This window comes from Neopsephotus bourkii, unplaced genomic scaffold (genome assembly GCF_033783945.1).
Source record: "Neopsephotus bourkii isolate Nb327-2 ecotype Australia unplaced genomic scaffold, CSIRO-AGI_Nbou_v1 NB_207, whole genome shotgun sequence".
NCBI lineage: Eukaryota > Metazoa > Chordata > Aves > Psittaciformes > Psittacidae > Neopsephotus > Neopsephotus bourkii.
Window position 1 is genome coordinate 1,094,579 of NW_026900719.1, and position 23,866 is coordinate 1,118,444.

The following is a 23,866-nucleotide window of genomic DNA, read 5'->3' on the forward strand; positions in this document are numbered from 1 at the left end:
TTTGCATGTTGTATTGTTAAGGTTCTTTTCAAAGTGGCTGCATGAAACAGAAATATCTAAATATTGCCAAATCAGTCCAAACTACTCATGGTTCAAAAATAAATCCAAAAGAGGAAAGAAAGGAAGAAAACTAATATTCCTAGTGCTGACTGTACTTAGACTTCTACAGACCTGGGGCTGTGTTCCCTGCTTTCCTGAGGCAATATTTTCTTGAATACAAAATACAAGGGAAAAAAATTACCAAGCTGAGGATCAAATGTGTAGTTGACTTACGTGACAGTTAGAACTTAATTATATGGTCCTCTTTTCTTTCTGGGTTTGCCTGTTCAAAAAAGTGGTAAAGGCAGAGACCACAGCAGAGTTTGGAGCATTTCCTGCCATTTGTAGCAGTGATCCAGGAGGTCTGTCACGTACCAACAAGCCAATCCAACAGATTTAAAAGTCCCAGATACAGAAGATGACTTATTTTTCAAAAAGATAATCCCATCAAAACAGATGACATGGCAGAAAATCCAAACAAAAGCTGAAGATTAACTTGGAGTCCTCCATCTGGTGGTTTGTGTCTCTACAAAAGGCATACTAAAAATGTTGCCTTCGTCTACTGGGCTGACCGAAACTGCCACTGTGTGCTTCCCCACTGTATTTGATCCTTCCCATTTCTGCACCCTAAACATTGGCACCTGCTTCTGTCTCATGTGCCAGGGCAAAAGCATGAGCTGAATGAGAGAATCAATCTTCCCTTCAACCTAGGCCCGATGGACACTTCTTGCTTAAAAGGAAACATAGAGCAGCTGAATTATGGTTTTCGCTGTGTGACAGCCCGCCCCAGCTAGGAACCTTAAGGCAATTTGCCAGAGCCTGCAACACGATAGAACAAAACAAAGGGTACTCCAGAGGACAGGTACTTTCCTGCCAACAGCTCTCTGATATGCAATGCAATACCTGGCAGTATAATAGTGCCTTTACAATTGCTACTAGATGATGTGTTTTGTATTTTAGGCTGGTTTTCATAACGTACAAGCATTGTTTTGACTTTGATGAAAGTCTGCTTTTTCCTACTGCATGTCTTTTGAGGGGATTTATGTAAACACGAAGGCTGCCTGCACTTTGCCTTACTCTCCAGTTAGAAGAGGAGAATTTTGCTATTTTTGCATTTTGTTTTGGTTTGAGGTTTATTTGTTTGTTTGTTTTCAGTAAGTTCTGTTCTGAGTATGCTGGAAGATTATGCTTGTGCACAGAATTTCTACAGAAATCAGGTTATTATTCCCTTGTCCAATCTGAACCCAGTGGCAACAGCAGCAACAGCCCTGTTCTCTGTTGCTGGACTCTGGAATCCATGGGAGAAGGTGTTTAGGGGCTGAGAAGTCACTTTTCTAGCAGCTGCTTCTTGCCTCCTTATGGAAAAAGCAGTGGAACAGATACAGCCTGTGGGCACAGGTTTGCCCATACTTCATAAATAACACATCTCCCTCAACAATGTAATTACACTCTCTTGTACTTTCTGAACTGCCACTTGTTTCCCCCTTAGTTCTGCTTCATTTTATATAATGTATGTGCAATGGGGATGGGCTTGATGTGTATTGACACAGCAATGCCATGAAGTGAGGGTGGGTTTGACTGAAAACAATAAAGATGTTCAGTAAAGGTCTTAATTTAGCTAAGGATTAAAGTTAACATTATTTTTATTCTTAAAACTATTTCTATTTCACATGTAAAATAGAATCATTCTCAAACTCAAATCTTATTCAAGCTACATGAACAATACTGCAAATAACATAAGAAGCTGGTAAATGATTTGATGTATAATTAAAGGTTTCACATTTAATCCTGTCACTGCAGTGATTTATGGTTTCCATTATTTTGCCTAAGTAATGGGCTTCTTTTCTTCTAGTGTTTTTTCTTCCCTTCATTGTTGTTAGTGTCTGTAATCTTTTGGTAAGGAAATTTATCACAAGGGGAACATTTTTGTCCTCAGCTACAAGGTAAAAAGGAGAGTTAAATCAAAATATAGAAGATACAACATACTTCCCGCTGCAGTGGGTGGGAGAATTGTAAAGTGTTTATAGTGTTGGGCCTGAAATGCTTTACGTGTAAGAACGAAGGGCAGGATGTAGTCTCTGTGATTCTCTGCTGTCATATTTAAGGCTGAAACAGGTGTCTTCAGCAGCCAGTCCCAGGAAGGCTCAATAAAGACATGGGGCTGGGACACACAATCTCCCTCTGTAGTGCATGCCAGAATTGGGTGGAAACCTGCAAACGCAGCAGAAACTGTCTTGAAATAGCCCATAGCAAAACAAAAGCTGAGCACAGCCCAGTGCCTACAGGCTGCAGAGTCCAGGCTCTTCTCTGGAGGTAGGTTCCATGGCAGGGTTTTTTTAAGGACTCATCAGGCTTTGTGGTTGCCATTGCAGCCTGACAGATACGCGGAATCTCATTGCTTGTGTGAAACTGAGGGCTCGTCCCTTGCCAAGTTGCCTAGCCACTGGACTACGCTGTCCTCTCACAAGGCTTTCTGCCACCTGCATGAAATCTGCAGCTTTGCTCTGGCAGGGATGTTGTGGGACTAGTGGACCACTCCCAATTCCTGTTTTCCAGACCGGCTTGTATTTCTGCTGGAAAGGGCTTGTCCATGCCCCCTCAGAGTAAGGAGAGCATAGTAACGAGATCACACTCTCCATTGAGTGCTTCAGCTGTGTGCTTGTGTAGTACAGGGTACAACCTCTTCCAACCATGCCCCGGAAAGCAAGGATATTTTCTGAGGGGTGCAAATCTGCCTGTACCTGTTAGGTATATGCTGAACACATCAGACCTGGAGGTTTAGGTATTGTTTCAGGGTTACAGGGGCTCCTGAATTTGAGTTGAGGACGTTGTTGTTGAGGTGGAGTTGTCTGTGGGACTTCAAAGATAAAGTGAGAAAGGAGCTTCAGCAGCCACTGGACAAGCATTTTCTGGTGACACTTTTCATATTCTGACATGTAAATTTGTATGTAGCCCAAATTTTCTCTTGACCAAGAACCCATTTAAAGAAATAAGATTTCTTCTCTTACTAGTATAGGGTACTAAGATTCTCCTCTTAGGCTCATTTCACACAAGAACTGCTATTCTTTTGCAGACTGCTGCAGAATGAAATGGCTTGAGTTTCTTTCTGTTTGGGAGTTTGAATTCACACCCATGTTAACATCTCATAGAGCTGTTAATCCGAGCAGAAAAAATATGTTGTGTTCACTGTCTTCACTTAAATATGGCTTATAGGTACATTTATTGCAGTTCACAGCAATATTTTAATACAGTTTAATTACGCTCTGTTGAAAGTATTGTAATTTACATTCTCCATACTATTGTATAGTTATTGTGTTTCTTCTTATTATCTCACTGAAAATATTGGTGCCATTTTCTTTTAATCTTCTGCACCAATTACAGTAGAAACTTTTGAGAAGAAGAGATCTTTACAGAATTACAGCAGAATAAAAGTGAGTTTTCTGTGAAATGGTTATGTAGAAAAGGACTTCTGTTTTGTCATTCTTTAGTATATCTCTGTCTTCTGGACAAGTTTTCCTGAAAACTGCCTTGATATTTTTCAGCTATCATTTCCCTCTTTTTGTTCTTTTTTTATTTCTAATCTCTTTCTTCTTCTTGGCACAGTGTGTTAAGTACCTACCAAGAATACACCATTCCAGAAAGTTATAGAAGTCGTAATTCCAGTACTGCCTTAATATTTTTTGAGGATGATGTTGCTGTTTTTTGAGCAAATGTGTGCTTGTTTTAGAGAAGGACTTGTTCACATGAAACTTGTGATTTTTTTTTCTTGAGTGTTAATAGCTATTTTAAGATCTAGCAATCTGCATGAGAAGTTCCTCTTACTCTACTCTGTCACCAGACATTTAATTGACAGCCTGGCATTTTCCCTGCCATTGCAGTTCCCATTTGAATCAGAGGTCCCTCAAAATTTCCTAACAGCTTTCTTCTAACTTAATTAGCAGTTGGTCATGACCTCTCCTTCAGAATAATAATTAAATATGTGCCACAAATCCAGGCCTACAGCAGTACTGTGTTATGCTCTCTTATCCACCTCTTGCTATTGTTGAAAATCTCTTGGTGTAACTCATGTTATGTGTGCAAAATATAAGTGTAACATCAGCTACCATTTAGGATGGTTGAGGTTTCTAATCTTTGCAGGTGTAGGTCACTTCATGGTGAGGTGAATGGTCCCAGTCATTTCAGTGGACCTCCTTGTGTAAGTCAGAATGTAAGGAGTGTAACATTTGCCTTCCTCATGAGAATCTTCCAGAAAAGCATTGTTAAGTCCTGCCATCCATAATACTTAGCCTTGTATGTACTTAGAAATGAATAAGTTCTATTTTGAAACCGTCATATACAGACTTATTTTGACAACACTGAAGTGGGTTGGGTTTTGTTGTGGTGTTTTCTGATTTTTCACAGTAGCTGAACAGCTTTTGCTGCTTCTGAGCAACAGAAGCCTAATGTGTTAGTCCATTTGAGTTTGACAATTACTGTCCTTTTATTGTTTATGATCAAAAGTGTTAGTATACTCTTGGGGAAGACTCTTTTCTGGAATGAAATAGCACCAGTTATTTGAAGTTAACTGGTTGAGCTGTCCCAGTAAACAGCAGCAAGGAATTTGGCCTCTGATCCATATGCCAATGGACTATACTGGAGTTTTTACCTGCACTACTGGCATATAACAGAGTACAAGTTTGGAGGCAGAGTATTTTTTTCTGTTATCTGCCTGACAGAGTCATAAAATAGAATCATGTAGGTTAGAAAAGACCTTTAGGTTTGTTAAGTCCAACCATTAACAACCATTAGCACTGCCAAGACCACCACTAAACCATGTCTCTTAAGTGCCACATCTACTCATCTTCTAAATACCTCTGGGTATCTAAAACAACCAGCCAGTCTCCCCCAGGCTTGTAGCATTGCATGAGGCTGTTGTGACCAAAGTAGTCCTGGTTAGATGGTCTATGACTCTATCATGCACCCTGATTCTTAGCCTTAAACACTCAACCCTGCTGTCACCACCAGCTCTAGACAATCAAAACAGCCCCGAACATAAAGGGCTAACCCACCATTTTGCCATCTTTGCCTATCTCTTCTGAAGAGTTTATAGCCATGTTGGTTGGACTCTATAGATTCGATAGCGTTACATATGCCATATTAAAATTTAAAAGATAGAACAGACACTTTCATGGACTGGGAAATCATGTGCAAAATTTGAGGCCTGTAGTGCAGGATGCAAAATTTATAGTTGAGATACCTGAGAATGCAGAACTGCTCAGATGGGAGTCCTGTTGAGGTAGAAAAGGTCCTTTTTTATATCTCATAGTATATCTTTTTGCCTTTTTACATACATCTGTATGTAAACATTACATTATAGTTACTTCTTCAGAAAGCACCAGCAAAAACTGCTTTCTGTACATTACAAAGAAGAACAGACAGAAGTGAAATTGTCCTTGTTTTTAAAATGCACATATTCTGTTATGCATTGCTAAATAGTGGGCACAAGCAGCTAGGAAGACTTGATTCCATGAGAAGTTTACACAGATGAGAGCTAGCATTGTTATGTGAATGTATGTGCAGATTTTTATTGCTCACTTGCTTCCAAGCTAAACTTTTCCATCACAAGAACCTCAAGCCACAAGAGGACTCAGGACTCACAGGAAGACAGCTTTTCTCAGAGGGGATTATCACTCTTTTGATCACTGGGTTCTTTAAGAACTTTAATAGGCATCACATAAAGCTTCCGGCTGAACAGCACATCTGCAATTTGACTTACTAAGCAGTGACATGCAGAGAGCTGGGCTGCTGCCCAATGCCTCTGACATGGCATCAGGCAGACCTGGTCCCAGGGTGAAATACCCACAGCTGGTTTCTGCAATTTCAAACACAAGACAAGGTTGGACAAAAAACAAACACTGAAGCTGTTCCTTTAATTCTCTCCTGTTCTGCTGTGCTGAACCCAGGCTGTAATTTACCTGCTCCCCTCACATATTTGCTAAAAAGGAACAAAATGCCATTACCAAGAGCTGCTGGAGTCAGACTGTCCTGGAATTTGTGACAGGGACCCTATACTTTCTTGTAGTACTATAATATAATGGGATGAAGATTTGTAACAGAATGGGATGCACTTAAATTTAACAATTGTGTGGTATACACTGATTGTCACTTTCCAGATTTTCAAGAAAAAAACCTATAAAATTATTATAAACCCTTTGCAAATATTACTGGATTAACCCAGTCTGTTAGTATTCAAGAAAGCAGCACCAGTAGTCTGGAACTTCATAGCCAGACATTTTGATGTAACAAAAAGGCAACATTTCTCTTTCTAACCACCAAATCCATACAAGAAAAAATGAGTGAAATACTCTATTTTCCACAAATGAGTAACAGCTACCTCTTCTTGTTTACCTCCTACTGCATCTGCTTTGATGAAATAATTGCATTCATTCTTGCTGAAATATTAGCATGAAATAATTGATATTTGCATTTAAAGCAATGTGTGTTTGAGCATCATATTAATGCTATGTTCAGATGGAAGAAGTTATTTTGTTCACTGTTTCCAGCCCAAGGTTGTACATAAAGATGAGGTTTATTAAGTTGCTCTTCAAATTGTAAGCAATAAAAATTATTCTGGTTTGCAAGACAAATAGTGAACTTTGAGTATTATTATTTAGCAGCTTTTAAAGACTGGCAGCAAGGTAGTGGTTGCTCTGTGGTGTTATAGAGTTTTACAGCGTAATACATAATTGTTTTTTGATTGATTCAAAATAATACTGAAAAGTATGGAAGCTGTTTTAGTGAGGTTTATTCCTTTTTTTTTCTTAATATACAGTTCTTTGGAGTGAGGACTGGAGGGAAATGTAGAATGAATGGAAATCCTTGGGGAATTTTTGAAGCTGAATGGAAGAGATGGGTTCTGATGGGTTTGATAGGAGAATGACTGGCTTCCTTACTTGTGATATTGCCTCTGGCTGTTGTATTTAACAGGCAGTAAAACTTCATTGATGAACAAGAAAGATGATTTGGAGCAATAAATATTGAAGGTTAATGAAAATGAGAAGTATTTTAAGTAAATGAGGAAAGCCCGTGGAAAAGGCCAGAGTGGCTGGAGCAATATTCAAGGGAATAAAATAAATCTGGAAGTTGGGGAGGAAAAGAATTGGTGTGATGGGATTGATCATCTTTTTATTCCCACCATCTTTGGGATTTGTTCAGTGTTCTGTCTTAATGCATATAAACATACCTTCTCCCAACCTGGGCTTGAGCATTTCTGACTCCACTTGCTACATTAAATTTTACCATCCATACTTACCAAAACTTTTTGGGAAAAAGTTTCTAAATTACAAACCCAGGTAGATTAAATGAGTTTCTGCTAAAATGGAGAGAGCCTTAAGTAAGCAAATTGAATATTAAATCCATATCCACATAGCTCTCTAGCTTTTGGCTTTCTTTTTCCTCAGGCAACCCTGGACTAGCCTAGGAGATTTTACTGACTTCAAATGCATTAAATATATTGATCTGCAGAAAGCTCTGGCGTCAGGCTGTCTGTAGCCTATGTCATGCTGTCGGAAAGGAAATGCTTTTGCCTCTGTCTACAGAAGGAACAAAATGAAAAACATTATCAGGGTTTCAAATCACTGTGGAAGCCGGAGAAGGCAGGGGAATTGGCTAATGGCAGCTGTATTGCAATTAGTGGGGAAACGCTTGGCTAAAAGCAGCAATGATTTTTTTTAGCATCTCAGAAAAATTTAAACAGTGTATTTTTTGAAAAATTACTTGCTCAGAAATAAACAATGTAGTTAGTATACACCTTCTCACTACGGTCAACAGCATTTTGGAGAGGATATTTTACTTGTCCTTTCCCATTTACAGCATTACATTCTTTCTGTGTAATGAGGTTCCCTTGAAGTCAATACAGTCTTCATTGAGTTCTGGACTAGCTTCAAGCTGTGAGGGGATAGTATAAAGCCATTTAATTTTGCCTCCTGCTTTCTTTTACTTTTTCAGTAAGTTGCTTAAGTTCAGAGATTTCCCCCCCATAAGTGTCTTAGTGCTTAATCAGGTGAAAGGTTAGTTATGCAAATACTACTCCCCTTGCAATGGCAACTCATAAAAACTGTCCTCCATCATCTTCTCACAAGAGCACTAAGTCCAGGCTCCAGTTACAGCAAGGACTGAATGGTTGTAGTTTTTTTCCATCATAGAGTTTAACTGAAAGAAATGTGACTTTGGTCACTGGAACCAATCTGGGTTCTTCAAAACTAGTTAGGGGATTTGAGTGCTGTCCTGAGGTACTTGCTACTCCATTGAATACTTTTTCCCCTCAGTAATTGCCTGAAGAAACTTTTCCTTTATGAAGGCCACAATAGGACTTTCAAACACCTTTTACTGCACTGTATAAACCCATCCCCTTACAGTATACACCACACCTTAAAATAACACACTATGTAAAATTCCCCTGCCCCAGGACCACCAACCCACATTTCCAGTGACCCCTCATACTTCTTTCTTCCCTGTGTAGACAACATTGAGCTACTTATTGCATTTTGCCCTACAGGACATCTTCTACTGCTGTTACCAGCAGCCTGTACACACACGTCTCTCTAATAGGCAGGTTTCACACAGGCATAAGCATCTCAGGTCTCTACCTCTTCCCTCCAAAGTATGGTATCCCTCTCCTGAACTAGCCACACTGGATTTGGAAATTAAGTGTGCTTCTGTGTGCTGTCCACTCTTCAGAAAGGGAAGATAGTCTGAGTCTTGCATGTTTGAAAAAATTGCTATATGAATGTTTATCTTTTTTTTTGTTTCCAAACCATGTCTGTAAGTATTTCCACTCTTACAATAGTTCACACCTCGGTGCAGACATTGTAGCTGGTTTACATGTTTTTTTTTATTTTACTTAGGCAACATATACTTTCATAAAGTATACATGCTTCCTTAAGAAATGTCCTTAGGGATCCAGTGTCGAGTGTCAGTACCATCTCCACAGGTGCTGCTGTTTTGCTTTCTTAATTCTGATATTTGATTACCCTCCCCAAGGCAGGGAGAACCTTCCTGTACAGCCCAGGTGAAAGCTGTCTTCTCATTACAGCCAGCTCTTAGCTGGTGCCTACCAGTCAGCACTAGAGTTCATTTTTGTTGTGGTTCAATGCTGGAATTAAAGAAGCAAATTGTTCTGGTGAGATAAGCCTGCCTTGCAAATGGAATGGGGATGTATTTCCTAGATTATTTCTTGTTGTTAGTTATCATAATGGTGTAAAATAATATTTATTTTCCTAAATGAAGTGTTTTACTGGAGTGGCTTTTTTGTGTTATCCTTCAGCTTTGAAATGCAATATCGTATAGTGTATAAATAAGGGTAATGCTGGGGTGAACTCAAATAATTTTCTATTGTGTAACTGTACAGTAATCTCTCTGGTAATGAAGGAAGAGGGTTTAGAAGCTGCTTTTTTTCTCTCTTCAGGGCAGAGGTGGTTTACTTGAAGAAAACAATAGGGCTGCTTAATTTATTTGGTGCTAGTGGCTTAGGGTCGGATAAAGCCAGAAGTGAGATTAGGGAAAAATAGAAGAGATCTGAAGTTATATCTTGACTTCCATGAACACTGGTGCTGTTTGCTCTTTGATCTGTTTGGCCTGTGCTATTCAGTAGAAACTTAAACTACAACTGTAGGATTGGAAGGGACCTCCTGAGTAATTTTGTCTTTCCTTTTGCCATCACAGCTGCTGTAGTATATAAATCCCTTTGAGAAGGCTGTCATAGTCCATCTTCAATTTAGCAGGGCTCGTTGCCCTATTATAGGCTGGTTGTTCCCCGGATGAGCTCCTGTGAAAATTAGAAGCCTTATAATTTTTGGCAAAGGCAAGTTCAAAGCCTGTTTATTAGTATTTGTTTTACTGCCAATATTATCCTTTAGTTTAAATATTTTTGCCTCTTTATTGTGTGTGAAACTTTCTGAGGTTTTATTGTTGTCAGAGTTAACAAACTCAGGCCTTCAGGGGGTGGGTTTTGTTGTTGTTCCATGATTTTAATTAGTTGTTCTGTCTATTTTCTCAATCTTTTTAATTCTGTAATGTTATGATCACTCAATATTTCAAATTACTTTTCCACCAGTTTTTACAAGGTTGATGCTTCCTAACGTAAACACATTCCTTTGATACTTGTTTTGGCTCTCCTAGAGAAGGACAGATTTTTGGTAGTTTGCAGTTATATTGAGTAAGATAAGTCTCCCCTAGCTTTGTATCTTTGTGTCCGAATTACTCACCTTGGGTTGTTCCTAGTCACTGTAGAGAAACAGGTAGAGCTAGGGTGAGGTTAACCTGACCTAATTTAAGATGAAAGGAATTTGCACTCTAGATAGCTAAGAATTATGAAAGCTGAAGGTGGCTTGGGTTTGTGAGAATTTCTGCATTTAATCATCATAATCCTACTTCTGACTACCAGATTAGCTCCTGGTTTATAGTGGTAATTCTTATTACTGTCTATGAGTCCATGTACTTCTATATATAATGGCAACACACTAGAATATGATGGTACTGCTTCTCAGTTCCTAATGTGGGATATCAAATGATGAAGATAAAAACCAAGACCTGCTTGTACAAAATGGACCTATTTTCTATATGTTTCTGGAATAGTAGACAAGGAGGGTTGATTCTGCACTTAATTTTGCAAAAGTCATTGATTTTTTTTTTTTTTTCCGAACTGTCTCCAAGACTTGAAGGCAGAATTTCATTGTTGGCAAAGCAGGAGCCTTTCAGACAAAAAAGTGTTTTTTAACTAAAGCCGTTAGGTGCCAGACAGGGCTGCTGCCAAGGAATGGGAAGGCAGACAGGGGACCTCAGTGTAAAACTTTGTTAATGGTTTTAGTAGGAAAATCTTTCTGCTGTCTAACCTGCTAGTTATTATTCAAGTAATATAATTGAACACCCACAGTAGATCAAGAATTTTCAAGGTTGGTCTATACTACACAGACCTTGAAGGAAGTACAAAAGTGTTCAAAATGCTTGAAGGCCAACTTTCAATCTTGTGCTGAAGCCAAGGATCAGCCTGGGCTTGTATTGATTTAATGTTCTCAGTCAATCTCTTTTCTAAGCAGGCAACAGTGTCTGTAAAGGCTTGCTGGATGACAGTTATTCACAATCATTTGTAACAGCCCGTTTGGAAATGCTTCACAGCTGTTCAGAAGCCTTGTGAGCAGGAAACTTAAAGCTAGTACATGGCTTCCAAAAAGTCGTTTCTCCAACGTGTATACCAATAGTCAGTGATGATATTAAGAGTTAATGAGTATACTTAAAAAATACGTTAAAGTAGAATTCTTCACCCAGAATGACTGGTCTTTAAAGCCAGTCTTCCTGGCATGAAGGGCAGTGCAGGCTGGGGAAACACTTTTGATTTGCTGGGAAATAGGAAACATTCCTTTAAAGACAGTATCTGTTTGGAGCTTCCCAGATTACATAGACGGGTGAGAAGGGTGAAAGGAGCAAATGCAGTCAAGACAGTCTGAAGCTGTTGGATAAGCTGGTGGCCTGTGTGAACCAGGCTGGGGCAGATCCTTGTGTTCTGGGGTACATGCATCCACAATGCCTGGACATGCTGCTATTGCTGTCAAATGTAAAGGGAGCAAAATTCTGTGGAGGATATTGAAAGAGGTTTGAATTAGATATTATGTCTTGCTCACACCATGCTATGTAAATGGAAGACCCACTGACAGGTTTGTCTGCCAAGGCAAAAAATACAGTGTGTAGCTGTTGTCTGTTGCTGCTTTAAAGGTTTTGAAATACTGATTTATTTCGTAACAAACTTGCGATTTCTGAATTAATGTTAAGATTAATTTACCTTACACCTGTTATAATGGATGTGCATCACCTTTATGCTTTTTGAATGGACAAACCCAGCTTTATTACTGTTGTTCTTAGTCGGAAGTAGCTCTGTTTGACCCAGCATGCATGGGCTTCATTGTACAATTGTGCTTTTCTGGGGGCAGAGCTGATGGATGCTGCTCAGAGTCTGGTCACATTACGAAGCAGCTGCCAAAGCCTTTAGATGTCACTGCAGAATTTCTCTATCCTTGCAGTTGCTCCAATGGTTATAACACTGAGGAATTATTTTCAGGGCAGTGTGGTTCATCTAATACTGTTTCTGGTCAATTTTTATGCCTTGTGTAGGATCTACTTCTTAATTAGCACCTTCCCCTTATGTAGTCTAATGATGCTGTTCTCAGTTCATATCTGTGTTTTCATTGTTGTCCGTCGCATTTCACTATCATTTCATATTGCACTTTCCACTATCTTTCCATTGCCAGCTTACTTGAAGACTTGTGAGCCAACTGCAGACGATGAGAGCTCATTTTGTCTCATTTAACTGTACTCTACTGTCATGGCATGAAAACTTTGTTTTGGTGTAGAGAAGTTGTTTAGCCCTTTTCATTTGTTTGCAGTCTAGCCTTGTGGGATTCCACAGTGCCATTGTATTTTTTTTTTTTTTAATCTTGGGAATAATATGTTGTAATTATGAGTATTGTAAGGATTGGAGCCTCACAGGACCATAATGTTGTCTGTGTCTTCTCCAATAGCATCTGCGCTTGCAGTCTAAGGCTCACACCTGACTTTTAGAAGACTACTGTTGGGGTTTGCCTTTGCTGATAAGGGGTTGACTTTGGTGCCCTTTCCAGAACTAGATGCTGGTTTTGGAACATACTGTCTTTATTTTGGTGACTTTTAAAGCCCATAATTCTTGAAAGGCAGCTAGGGTTATCAGTGAAGTTGTAAGGGGTGTTTTTAAAACTAGCTCTGGTCTGAGGATCACCCTCATTTGAAGTCCAATTTATAATCATTGGTTTGTGTAACACTCTTCAGCACTAAAGGTGAAATAAGTCTTCTTGCTTTATGAAGGCTAACCAGTCACCTCTTATGATTTAACTCCAGCTGGCAACTAAGCCCCACACAGCCACTTGCTCATTCCCCTCACCAGTGGAAGCAAGGAGAGAACCAGAAGGGTTCATGTGAGAAAATCTGTGGGTTGAGATAAAGACAGTTTAACAGGTAAAGCAATACTCACGCATGCAAGCAAAACAAAACAAGAAATTTGTTCACCACTACCCGTCAGTAGGCAGGTGTTCAGCCATCCCCAGAAGAGCAGGCCTCCATTATGTAATGGTTACTTGGGAAGACAAAATATCACTCTGAATGTTCCCCCTTTTTCCCACTGCTTTATGCTGAGGATGACACTATATGGTCTGCGATAACCCTTTGGCCAATTGGGGTCAGCTGTCCCAGCTGTGTCCATTCCTAAGTTCTTGTTCACCCCCAGGATACCTCTGGTGAGGGACTGTGAGATGCACTGTGTAAGTTCTTGGCTCAGCAGTAACTAAAACATCCCAGTGTTATTAACAGTTTTCAGCACAAATTTGAAACAACCCAATACTGGCTCCTGTGAAGAAAACTAACTCTATACCAGCCAAGACCAGCTCAAACATGCATGCTTTGAGGGAAAAGATTTAAACACCGTATATTAAATAGGTGCTTTTGTAAGCCTCTGACATGGGGCTTTTCAGAAGCAAATCAAATAACCACATTCATGTTGTGATATTGACACATATGATCAATTGGACTTCTATCTTTTTTCCATGCTCCAAACAGCACTTTGCAGTGGGGTGTCAATGAGTTTAGAGGCAGAGAGCCTTCAGCCCAGCATGCTCATGACTGGCGCAGGTGGGTGTGTGTGCACAAGCAAAAATTGAGAGTCATCTAGTTGTGTTTCATTTACTTTGCTCTTTTCCTCCACAAATGTCCTCATCACCAGCAACACATTGGACCTCCTGCAGTGCCTTACTTCGCTGCTTCTGCATGGCATCTGCAGTATCCTTCTCTTCCAATATGGGGGGTGCTTTGGTGTAGGATTCCAGTACAGAAGGTTTTAGACCATGTACCCACTCTTTCTTCCAGCTGTGTTGGGCTACAGGGGTGCTCTCACTGGGTGCTATAGGCAAAGTCTCTGACCTGGCTAGCATGAGGCCAGTATGATGGGAATAAGAAAAGGATGGTTGAAAGCAATTAAAAAAAAAAAAAAGTGGAGAACTCTAGCTTCTTATCTTCTTACTTACTCACTTTTACAAGTGATTCTAACACAGCATAACTCATAACTGTTAACAACTGGCTTTGTGCCAGTCAGCAGGCCTAAAGCAAGGGAGAAAAGCAGGCTTTCTTTTCATTTAGTCCAAAGAGACAGTCCATGGTCTTTCCTCAAACTAGCTGCTGCCAGTTTCCCTTCACTGAGAGAACGAGAGCCCTCAACGTTTTGTTTTATAATAAATAAGTATGAAATAATTTTGTGAAGATGTAAGTTGGGATCACACTGCCACAATCTTTGCCTTTTCAATGAGTAGCTTTGGAGGTGAGAGAAAGCCTGTTAAAATTTACTACAGATTTCCCAAAAGACCCTGGAACAAGACATTAAGGAGAAACAAGCAGATCCATTACAATTTTAGTTTAACAGAGCAATTTCTACAAAGTATATGGAGAGGTTGCATTTGGGGATGAGAGGGCAGGGGGTTTGGGGTTTAGTTTTTGTGTTTTGACAGATGCTGTATCGTATACTTCAAGGCCTCAAAAGACAGTTCACATTTCTCTTTGTTCCCCTTCTGAAGTACAAGGAATACAATTGTAATCTTTTCATACTTCCCTTCTGGCATTATAATATGTTTCCTGAGCATCTTCTGAGATAAATGTAACAAGTGTTAGCACATAGCTATTAAATCTTCGAAGACTGCAAAATAGCTGTTCCTGTCTGTCCATTCTCAGCCTTCCAATAAAGCACCTTTTAACAACAGAATCTATCACAGGTATATGAAATTCCTCACATTCTGTGTTTTCCCATTCTACTCCCTGTTAAGCCTCAAATATTCAAAAGAACATCAATGTCAACTGTTACTCTATATTCATATGTGCACAACTGAAAGTGTAATAGGGTCTTTTTTTTTATGGTTTCATCATGGGACTCAGTACAACTTCTGCTGTTCCATACTAACTTAAATGCTTGTCTAGGATAAGATCTAGAATACAGATGCTGTTTCAGTCATTTTTGTTCTTGGTAACATAAATTATTGTTGACTTTAATTTAAGATTTGAATTTTTCCATCCTAAAACCTATCCCCGCAGGAAGATCTGTTCTGGACTTGTGCACAGTGCATCATTATCATGTACATGTAGTAACTTACTGCTTTTAGCCCATCGATCTATATCATGAATTGCATGTGATACTTCTTGAGTGAAATCACCTTTCTATAGATCATAACATTTTGAAGAGAGGAAACATTCTACTCTTCAGGCTTTTCCGGTGGTGGCTAGTTGGGTTTTTTTTCTTCTATCAATTCTACTAGAAAGATGATGTGATTTTAAGGCAATAGAGATGAGGAACACTTACTCCTACTATATATTCAAGCACATGCATATCCTTCTTTCATTAACTTAAATGTTTCTGTAAAAAACATGATCCCCTAAAAATAAGTCTCTAGTAGATGTGCAAGTGTCTGCTAGCTTTTTTTAAACTGAAGACCAGAAGGCTTTTTTTTTTTTTTTACATTCTGCATCTTCAGATCCACAGATGTTGATGTATTACAATGCTTTGCTTCCTATGGGCAAGTTAAACAGTTGTCCTCAAAGTTATCTCCTAAATTTTCTTGCTTTTCTGTCCCTTTTTGTGTTTATAATCCAGAAACACAATATTTGCTGAAATAATCCAAGGAGAATTTTTATTTTACTAATAAACCCCATTCCAGGAAGCTTTAAAGCCATTTTTCCTTAGTGTTTTGTAAAAGAATAATGCAAGTACTACTGAAATCAAATACAAGGTTAACTCTGAATTGAATTTCTCAAGTCAGTGTTCCCATAGTAAATTGAATAATTCCACAGTACAACTTTGCCTTTCCCTAACACTTCATGTAAGGCTAGATGTTCTGTGAAGTAGGGGGTGTTGTTCACAAAGCAAGTGATTTTATTCATAACTTGCTTTATTTGGCAAATCTGTAGAACCAAATTTGTATGGACTCTTCCCTCCTCTCCCTGGCAGTAACTGTATCTGCTCTAGTTAGATGTGCAGCAGTGCTGTACCTGCAGAGATCAGAGCTGTCTGCTCTGTCAGTTGGACACCCCATCATTTCTTTTAAAATCAGGTAGGCTTAACAGCAACATTAAGTGATAGCATTTAACGTAGTCTTCAGAGAAAACTAGGTTGCATATTGTGATTTCTGCATGCATTTTTTTTATTCCTTAGCAATTGCTTCTCTAGTAAACTTGTTCTTTCACTGGGCATTTTATAGCAAGTGTACGATTCTCACACAAACAGAAAAGAAAGAAAAAACGTTACTTTTACCCCCCTCCCTTTCCTTCCTTATTCTTCTTAAAACTCTTAGCCCTAGAGTAACAGTCTGATAATCTGCCTTCAGCTCTGAGCACAAGGCCTCAGCTGCGGTTCAGTGGAATTACAAGTCACAGTAGGGATGCATCTTCCTCTCCTTGCCTCCCATCTATCCGGTATGTGGTGTCAGGTGTTTTACGGCCCCACAATAGCATTTTCACTGGTGGAGGTAACTCCTATGACTTGCTTTTAACTTCAATACATTCTGTGGCTAATAAGGTGTTTAGAGTTTGCTTATTTTCTCAGTTGGGAGCTAATCCCCGAGTGAAATCTCTAGGTCTTTCTCCTGATATTGTTTAAAGTAATTTAGCAAACCTATGTCAATACTAGTTAGATCTCCACTCACACAGAACCTCACAGAATCATTGAAGCTGGAAGAAACCTCTTGAGATCATCTGATCCAACCCCCATGTTCAAGCAAGGTCAGCTGGAGCAGGCTGCCAACGACCTACTGACGATGCTCTTAAAACAGACCAGGATGCTGTTGGACCTCTTTGCCAAAAGGGTACACTACTGGCTCATGGTGATCCTGTGGTTCACCAAGGTTGTCCGCTGCAAAGCTGATTTCCAGCTGCTTGGTCCCCAGCATGTACTGGTGTTTGGGGTGATTTCTCCCCAGACGTAGGACTTTATACCTCCCCTTACTTGAAGTTACTGAGTTTCCTCTCTGTCCATTTCTTCAGCCTGCCCGGGTCCTGCTGAATGGCAGCACATCCATCTTGTGTATCAGTTGCTCCTCCCAGTTTTGTATAGCCTATGAACTTGCTGAGAGTGCATTATTTCCCTGTCATAAATCTATGCTGTCCATTCCTTGCCCTTCTTGTATTTGGAAAGTTGTTCTGTTGTCTTCCCAGCAACTAAAGTGAAGTTGACTGGGCTGAGTAGAAGTCCACTCCCAAGTATGTTAAATAGGTCCTTTGATAACTGTCAAGTATTTAAGTGTAGTCTTTTAGGCTGGATTATTCTGCCCTGGGATGCAGCACTACGGGATGATCTGTTAGGCAGCCTGAAGGCACCCCATGGAAGGTAATTTTGGTAGTTCCTAGCATTTGCGAGCGTATATTATAAGTAGGCAGACTTCATCTCAATAAAAGGCATTCCTGTCTTGATTATAGCATGTTCCTCTTCCAAGAGGGAAAAAAAGACAAAAACAAACAGCAGTAGGTTGTTCTGACCCTCCTACCCTATGTGTTGCTACCCCTAAGCATGCATGTTACCTTTGCTGCCAAGATGGCAATGCATCAGTGAGGTCTCCTCGTTCTCTCTTTGTTCCAGGCTCTCAGTCATCTGCCTGAAGTGTTTTCTGCAACTGTAATTGGCAAGTTGATGTACTGGAAGGCAGCTATCTTTCAAGTGGAGCACTGTGCTTTGTTATAATTAATTTCTAGCTTGTTGTAGCTGTTCCTCATCTTTAAAAATATGGAATTGATGTCATCTTCTGGTGAATTGTGCTCCTAATACAATGCTGGGGGGGGGGGGTGGGTGGGAGGGAGGAAGGGGAAGAGAAGGGTTTTAGGGCAACTATTTCGTCTATACTCACAGTTTTATCACAGCAGCATGTTGCAATATAAAATTTAAGAGGTCAGTAAACAACTTGGCAGTAACTAAACAATTTAAACAAAAGCTTCTCCTCAATATTTGAAGCCTGGGAGGAGGAGAGGTGGAGAGAGCCAGGGATGTTTAATGCGTTGCCAGTTTTAAATACGCCCCAGTTTTAAAGAATTGTGTTTAATAAGAATAGTAACTATTGTGGGACAATGGCAGGCTTTTTTCCACAGATCATTTGTTTTTGAAATTGATTGCTGAAACACTGCCACTAATGAGTCCTGTGTCCTCCAATGAATGCAAAAAATGTCTGTATTTTAGGATTTACAAGTCTGAGTTGGTTATGTCCCATAGTATGAGGTTTTTTTTGACGGTTTGGATCAGGAAGATATATGTAGCTAAAGAAGGTACTGGATCATGTCATTTTTTTCTTTAAGGCCTCTATATGCTCTTTTCCTGACCTAAAAGTCTTTTAAACTATTCAATCTATGTTAAAAATTACTTCTGTTAGGGGAACGGCACTAATCTGGTGATGTGACTGACTTTATTCAAAAAACCCCTCCCTGTTAATTATTAGAAAACTGATTGTTTGGTCAGTTTGCATGACCTGATTTATGGGCTATTGGATCATGCTACGATTGTCTAACAGATGGATGGCAGATTAAAAAAATACATGGTTCTGAATTCTTCATCCATTTGCATTTCATCTTCTGTGATGATTGGGGAAGGGGAGGTTTAGATTGGATATTAAGAAAAAAATTCTTCACTGAAAGGATGATCAGGCATTTGAACAGGCTGCCCAGGGCAGTGATGGAGTCACTGTCCCAGAAGTGTTCAAAAACTGTGCAGATGAGGTCCTTAGTGACATGGTTTATCAGTGGACTTGGCAGTCCTGGGGTAAAGGCTGGACTTGATGATCAACCTAGTTGATTTGATAATGAACTTCTAGAGTTACTGTTTAACTGTTCTTAAGGAAAATTTAAAAATCTCTTTCAAATTCTAATTCTGCTAGTTGGAAAAGATTTCTATGGTAGATGAATTTACACCAATAATGTATTGTGCCATAATTCAAGTCTATCATATTTGCTTTTGTTATTTGGATGGCATGACTTGAAAGCATCATGTACTAAAGTAAATATCACAGTTTTTGGAAAGAGCCATACAAACCATTCTCAGTGATACTGGTAAGTCAGTAGTGTTTTTGACTCAGGGATTTTGGTTTAACCCTTACCTGCTGTTTCACAGACTTGCAGTGCACATTCAGCATCATTCACATTGGCACAGGTGTAGGTGTGCACGTTGGGATGTGGGGCAGTATCTGCTGTAGTGGGGTTGTACGTGGAAACAACACCAGGATAGAAATTATGAGTATCAGCCAGAGCAGGCACTGCAGCAGGAACAAATCCTGCCAGTGACCGTGCACAGCCTTCCTAATAACCTAGAAGAACACCAGGCTTTCAAACAGCTTTTTCAGGTACAGATACTGACCAAGCAAGGTTGGTGCAAAGTGCTGTTCAGGAAAGTAGTTAATGCTGTTGCTATAAAGCAACCATACATACATTATTACTTTTTAAAAAGGGTTTATGCCTGCTTTTGTCTTTATGATTTTTCTGTGATAGGAAAACTGACATACTGTTTCTCTGGGACGGGAGTGTTTTTCTTTAGAAAGTATCTTCAATAGTGGAACTTGTTTGTGCTCAACATGTACCATTTACAGTCTTTATGCTTCTAGTTTGCATGAAGTAATATAGGTGCCGTAGGCTGACACCTGTCATCAACCTTCCCAGTAACTGCTCACTCACCACTCCTGTAGAATGGGAATAATATAGAAGGAAGGCAAGAAGATTCATGGATTCAGATAATGGCAGTTTAATAAGGAAATCAAAAGCTGTGTGTACAGGCAAAACAAGAGGAGGAATTAATCCACTAACTCCTATCCCTGGTCAGATGTCCAGCCACTTCCAGGGAGGCAGGTTCTCAGCATGTGTCATTACTGCATGGAAAGACAATTGCCATAACTGTGAATGTGTTCTTCCTTCCTCCTCTTTTTCATGAGCTTTTATTGCTGAACATGTTATATGGAATGGGAAAAATCCCTTTGTCAGTTTGGGTCAGATGTCCTGGTTGTGTTTCCTCCCAGCCTGTTGCCTACCATCAACCTAGTCATTGAGGAGATAGAGGTACATAGGTCGTGAAGGAAAGAAAGCCTTGCTGCTATGCAACCACTGTTCAGCAGTAACCAAAACACCAATGTGTTTTTAACATTGATTTAGTAACAAATACACAATGGGCTACTGCAGAGAAAGTTAACTCTCTCCAGTCAGCCCTGTTACAATTCCCCATCATTTGCACCATGCTCCAGTTCTGTGTTATCTGATACATTTAAGTATCCTCCGACTGTTCTATTCATATATGGTTTCACTTCTTTACCTCACACCTTTCACTTACCTAACCCACACTGCATTACAACATTTGATCCTTCCATCCCATACCTTTTCACTTCTTTCCATTCCATTCAACATTCTACCTGTGGCTCAGCCTGTAATGGAGAGATAAGGTCTTGGTGGTCCCTTTCAACAGCTTGGTGCCACTTCTGCATTTACAAAACCTCTCCAGGGAACCAGGCAAGATGTAGTTTTGGGTAAAGTATCCCAGCTTCAGGTAGATGTATTGTTTTCAGTTCCAGTTGCTTCAATGCTGTTCTGGTTGTAACTTGTTACTTTAAACAGAGCTACTGAGCACTGCAGAGATTATCAAGAGCCTTAGTTGTTGGGATGGTCTATAAACTGAGGCTTTTGAGTGAGGCCTATATAAGCTGCTTATGTCATGCAAATGAGCCCTTGAAGTTGCATTTCACTTTTCCTTGTGAAACACTCCAATTTATGAAGCAAAGGGGTACTGCATTGATAGTTTTTAACAGTTAATTTCTATGTGCTGGTAATGTGCTTGCTGCTCTGTGCCTTTGGGTGCTAATTTCATGAATGTTGAACTCATCTGAACTAACTAATCACAATAAATCCAGATGTTACAATAATTATGCCATGGTTGGGTCTGAAACCTAGTTACACACTGGGGTGGTTTTTTTCACGTAAGAAAGGTAAGCCATGTTGAAATAGATATACTCTACCTGATTCTTGAAGGCAGGAGGCTAGAGAGGATGAGTAAGCAATGCAAGAAGGGTTTTACTGGACATGAGATGGAGGGGAAGTAGTACAACACTGAAGGTCTCCTGACAGGACACAGTGCTTAAAGCTAACACCTTTGAAAGGCGAAAGTGTTTGTAGACCAGAGGATTGGCTGAGCATACAAAAGTTGTATGTGGGGCAGCTGTGACCTGCCAAGGCATGCAGAGCTTCTTATAGGGAAGCTGTTTGCCTGGAGGAAAGCCTAGTCAACATCCCTTCATGTCAGTTTGAAAGCAGGGATGAGGGGATGCGAAGAAAACGTAACCCTGCAACCAATGGTGAGCAAATTTATGCCATGTGTTTCTCATGAAAGCTTTCTTTTGCCTGAGCACAGGACACCACGCTGGGTGGCTGTAACGTGATCACTGTGGCTCTGTCCTGGTGGCTGACACACTGCTGCATGCCACGCTAACCACATGAGGCAGGAAAACACTGTGGTGAAACTCAATATGGAGAGAATTACAATAGCTGGTCTTTGTGGCTGCAGGGGCATGTGTTTTACTGTTGTGAGGCTGTACAGGGATAAATAAGGGGACAACCTGTTTAAACTACACAGCTGCATGAACTCTTTTCATGCTGTGTCTGATGCCATGCCTTTTGGTGGAATGGCCAAGGTCAGAAACGTTGTAAGGGTGCCTGAATGCCACGTTGCTTTCACACATCCAGCACAGCAGGCATACTGTTTCATGTCACGTTTCCAGGGGCTGGTGTCCTTCCACTGAGGATAGCTGCTTCTTGTTATGTGGATGTGTTTTGACCAAACAACTCTAGAAGTGGATCTAAGTCAAGCAGGTGGTTCAGAATAAGGAATACCTCATGTTTATATGCTGAAGATAATCTGAAAATGAGCATGTGTACAGGTCTTTTATGAAATAAAGGTCCATGAAATACTGTTTCTAATGGGAGGTATGTCTGTCTAGTGCCATACATTCTCATTTTGTGGAAAAGAATTCTCCAGACATCAACAAAACAATCTAGTGCTTCTAAAAAAGATATGTCATAACTGTGCTAGCTAATTAGAATGCTTTTACTTGAAGTTGAAGAGGAAAATTTTTGGTATGAAAAGAACCACTTTTCATCTTGAAATTGTTCCTGAAGTTAAAGAAACACTGGGATTTTCCACTGCCACGCTCTTCTTCCATTCTGCGCTGTGTCACCTCACTGCAAAACCAGGGTGTACACAGTACATCGCAAGCAAGTAATTATTTCAGAGAGACCTACATTGTTAATTTTCTGATCATAAGTAAAGCCTGAAAGGGTGGATGGTACTACAGAATTGCCAGACACCATGTTATCCTTAGTTTTGATTGGCTTTTCTTTTTCATATCCCTTAGGATTTTTTTTTCCCCATGTCTGACCACTGTTGAGCAGAGCTCTGAACATATTTTTCCTGATAGCTGCCATCCTGAATCTGACCATTGATAGTATAAGACCTTTGCAGCTCATTAAGTCTTTAATTTCTTACATTCCTTCTTAATATTTTACATTTCATAAGCTATTTGTACATCTGTGTTGGCCTTTGTCAGCACAGTCTGAAACACTGTTGAAACACTGTTCCAGTGTTTCTCATGTACGCTATGAAGGGGCAGGAGAAATTAAACAAAATCTAAGTCTAAAATATTATAATGAACAGTTCTCTTCATCTTTCCAAAACTTGCAATCTTCTGTGATGCTTAGGAGGGCCTGAGGCCCACAGCCTCACTTCATAAATACAAATCTTTCACTGGGATTTTTTTTTTCCCCTCTTTTTTTCACTGAGAGCTTGCCATTAGTCCATGTCCTTTTAATTCCCACCAGAGGTGGAATTCAAGGATGAAGGACTTACTAGTGCAATGCTCCAGGGAACAAAATGAATGCAAAATGAGGTTAAATATGGGTATCTAAAGAGGAGATAAAGGAATCAATGCACACACAATTTCCTATTTCCCCCCCACATATAGCAAAATGCACACTCTAGCATGGCCAAATTATACTGAGCAGTTAATGTAGCCTTTTTTACACTATCATACCTTGTACCATCATTGCTACTTAATACTTGTACCTGTGGCAGATTTCCAGCCCTCTGTATAAAGCCAAATTTTGTAGCTTGCTTTCCTCTGTGATGATAGAAAGTGTTGGTATTGGTCATACTAATTATCCTTCTGTTCCTTGGGGCAGTTTGGAAGAGCTAAATGGCATAAGTTTCACCAGTGGATTCAGTTTTAATTATGGAAAAAATGATTCTCATTGGATTATACCCTGGTACTGAATAATTGTAGACTAGGGATTCAATAGGAAAATATGGCTTGCTTTGTTGTATTGCAAGTGTAACCAGTCTGGGACTGAGTTTTCTCTTGTTTGTTCCCCTCCCCAGGTGAAGAGGAAAAGATAAGTAGGCATGTGGAAGTCTCAGCACTCAAGTTGTCATTTGCTATGGACAGACTAGGAAATGAACATAAGAAAAATACTGTATTTACCCAAAGCCATTAAAGACTAACCTTTACTCTCTTCTGTGCCTTACCACTTGGCCTAACCACTGACAAATGGAAATGGGTTTGCTTGCTTTTTCCTCTAAGTTGCTCCTTTAGTCATTTCGTAGAAACACCAGTATTAAACTTAGCATTCTCGATAGAAAATCCATGTTCATAGCCACTTGCTAATGCCTCTGCTCTTGCAAATCTTTCACTTGCTTTCTGTGACTGAACATTATAAATGCAATTACGGT

At 39.8% G+C, this 23,866-nt stretch overlaps 1 protein-coding gene across 19 annotated transcripts in view; it reads left to right on the forward strand.

Moving 5' to 3' along the window:
* LOC133207434 (poly(rC)-binding protein 3-like) overlaps positions 1–23,866 on the forward strand; it is a 496,208-nt gene that overhangs the window by 104,250 nt on the left and 368,092 nt on the right. The gene's annotated exons all lie outside the window — the stretch shown is intronic.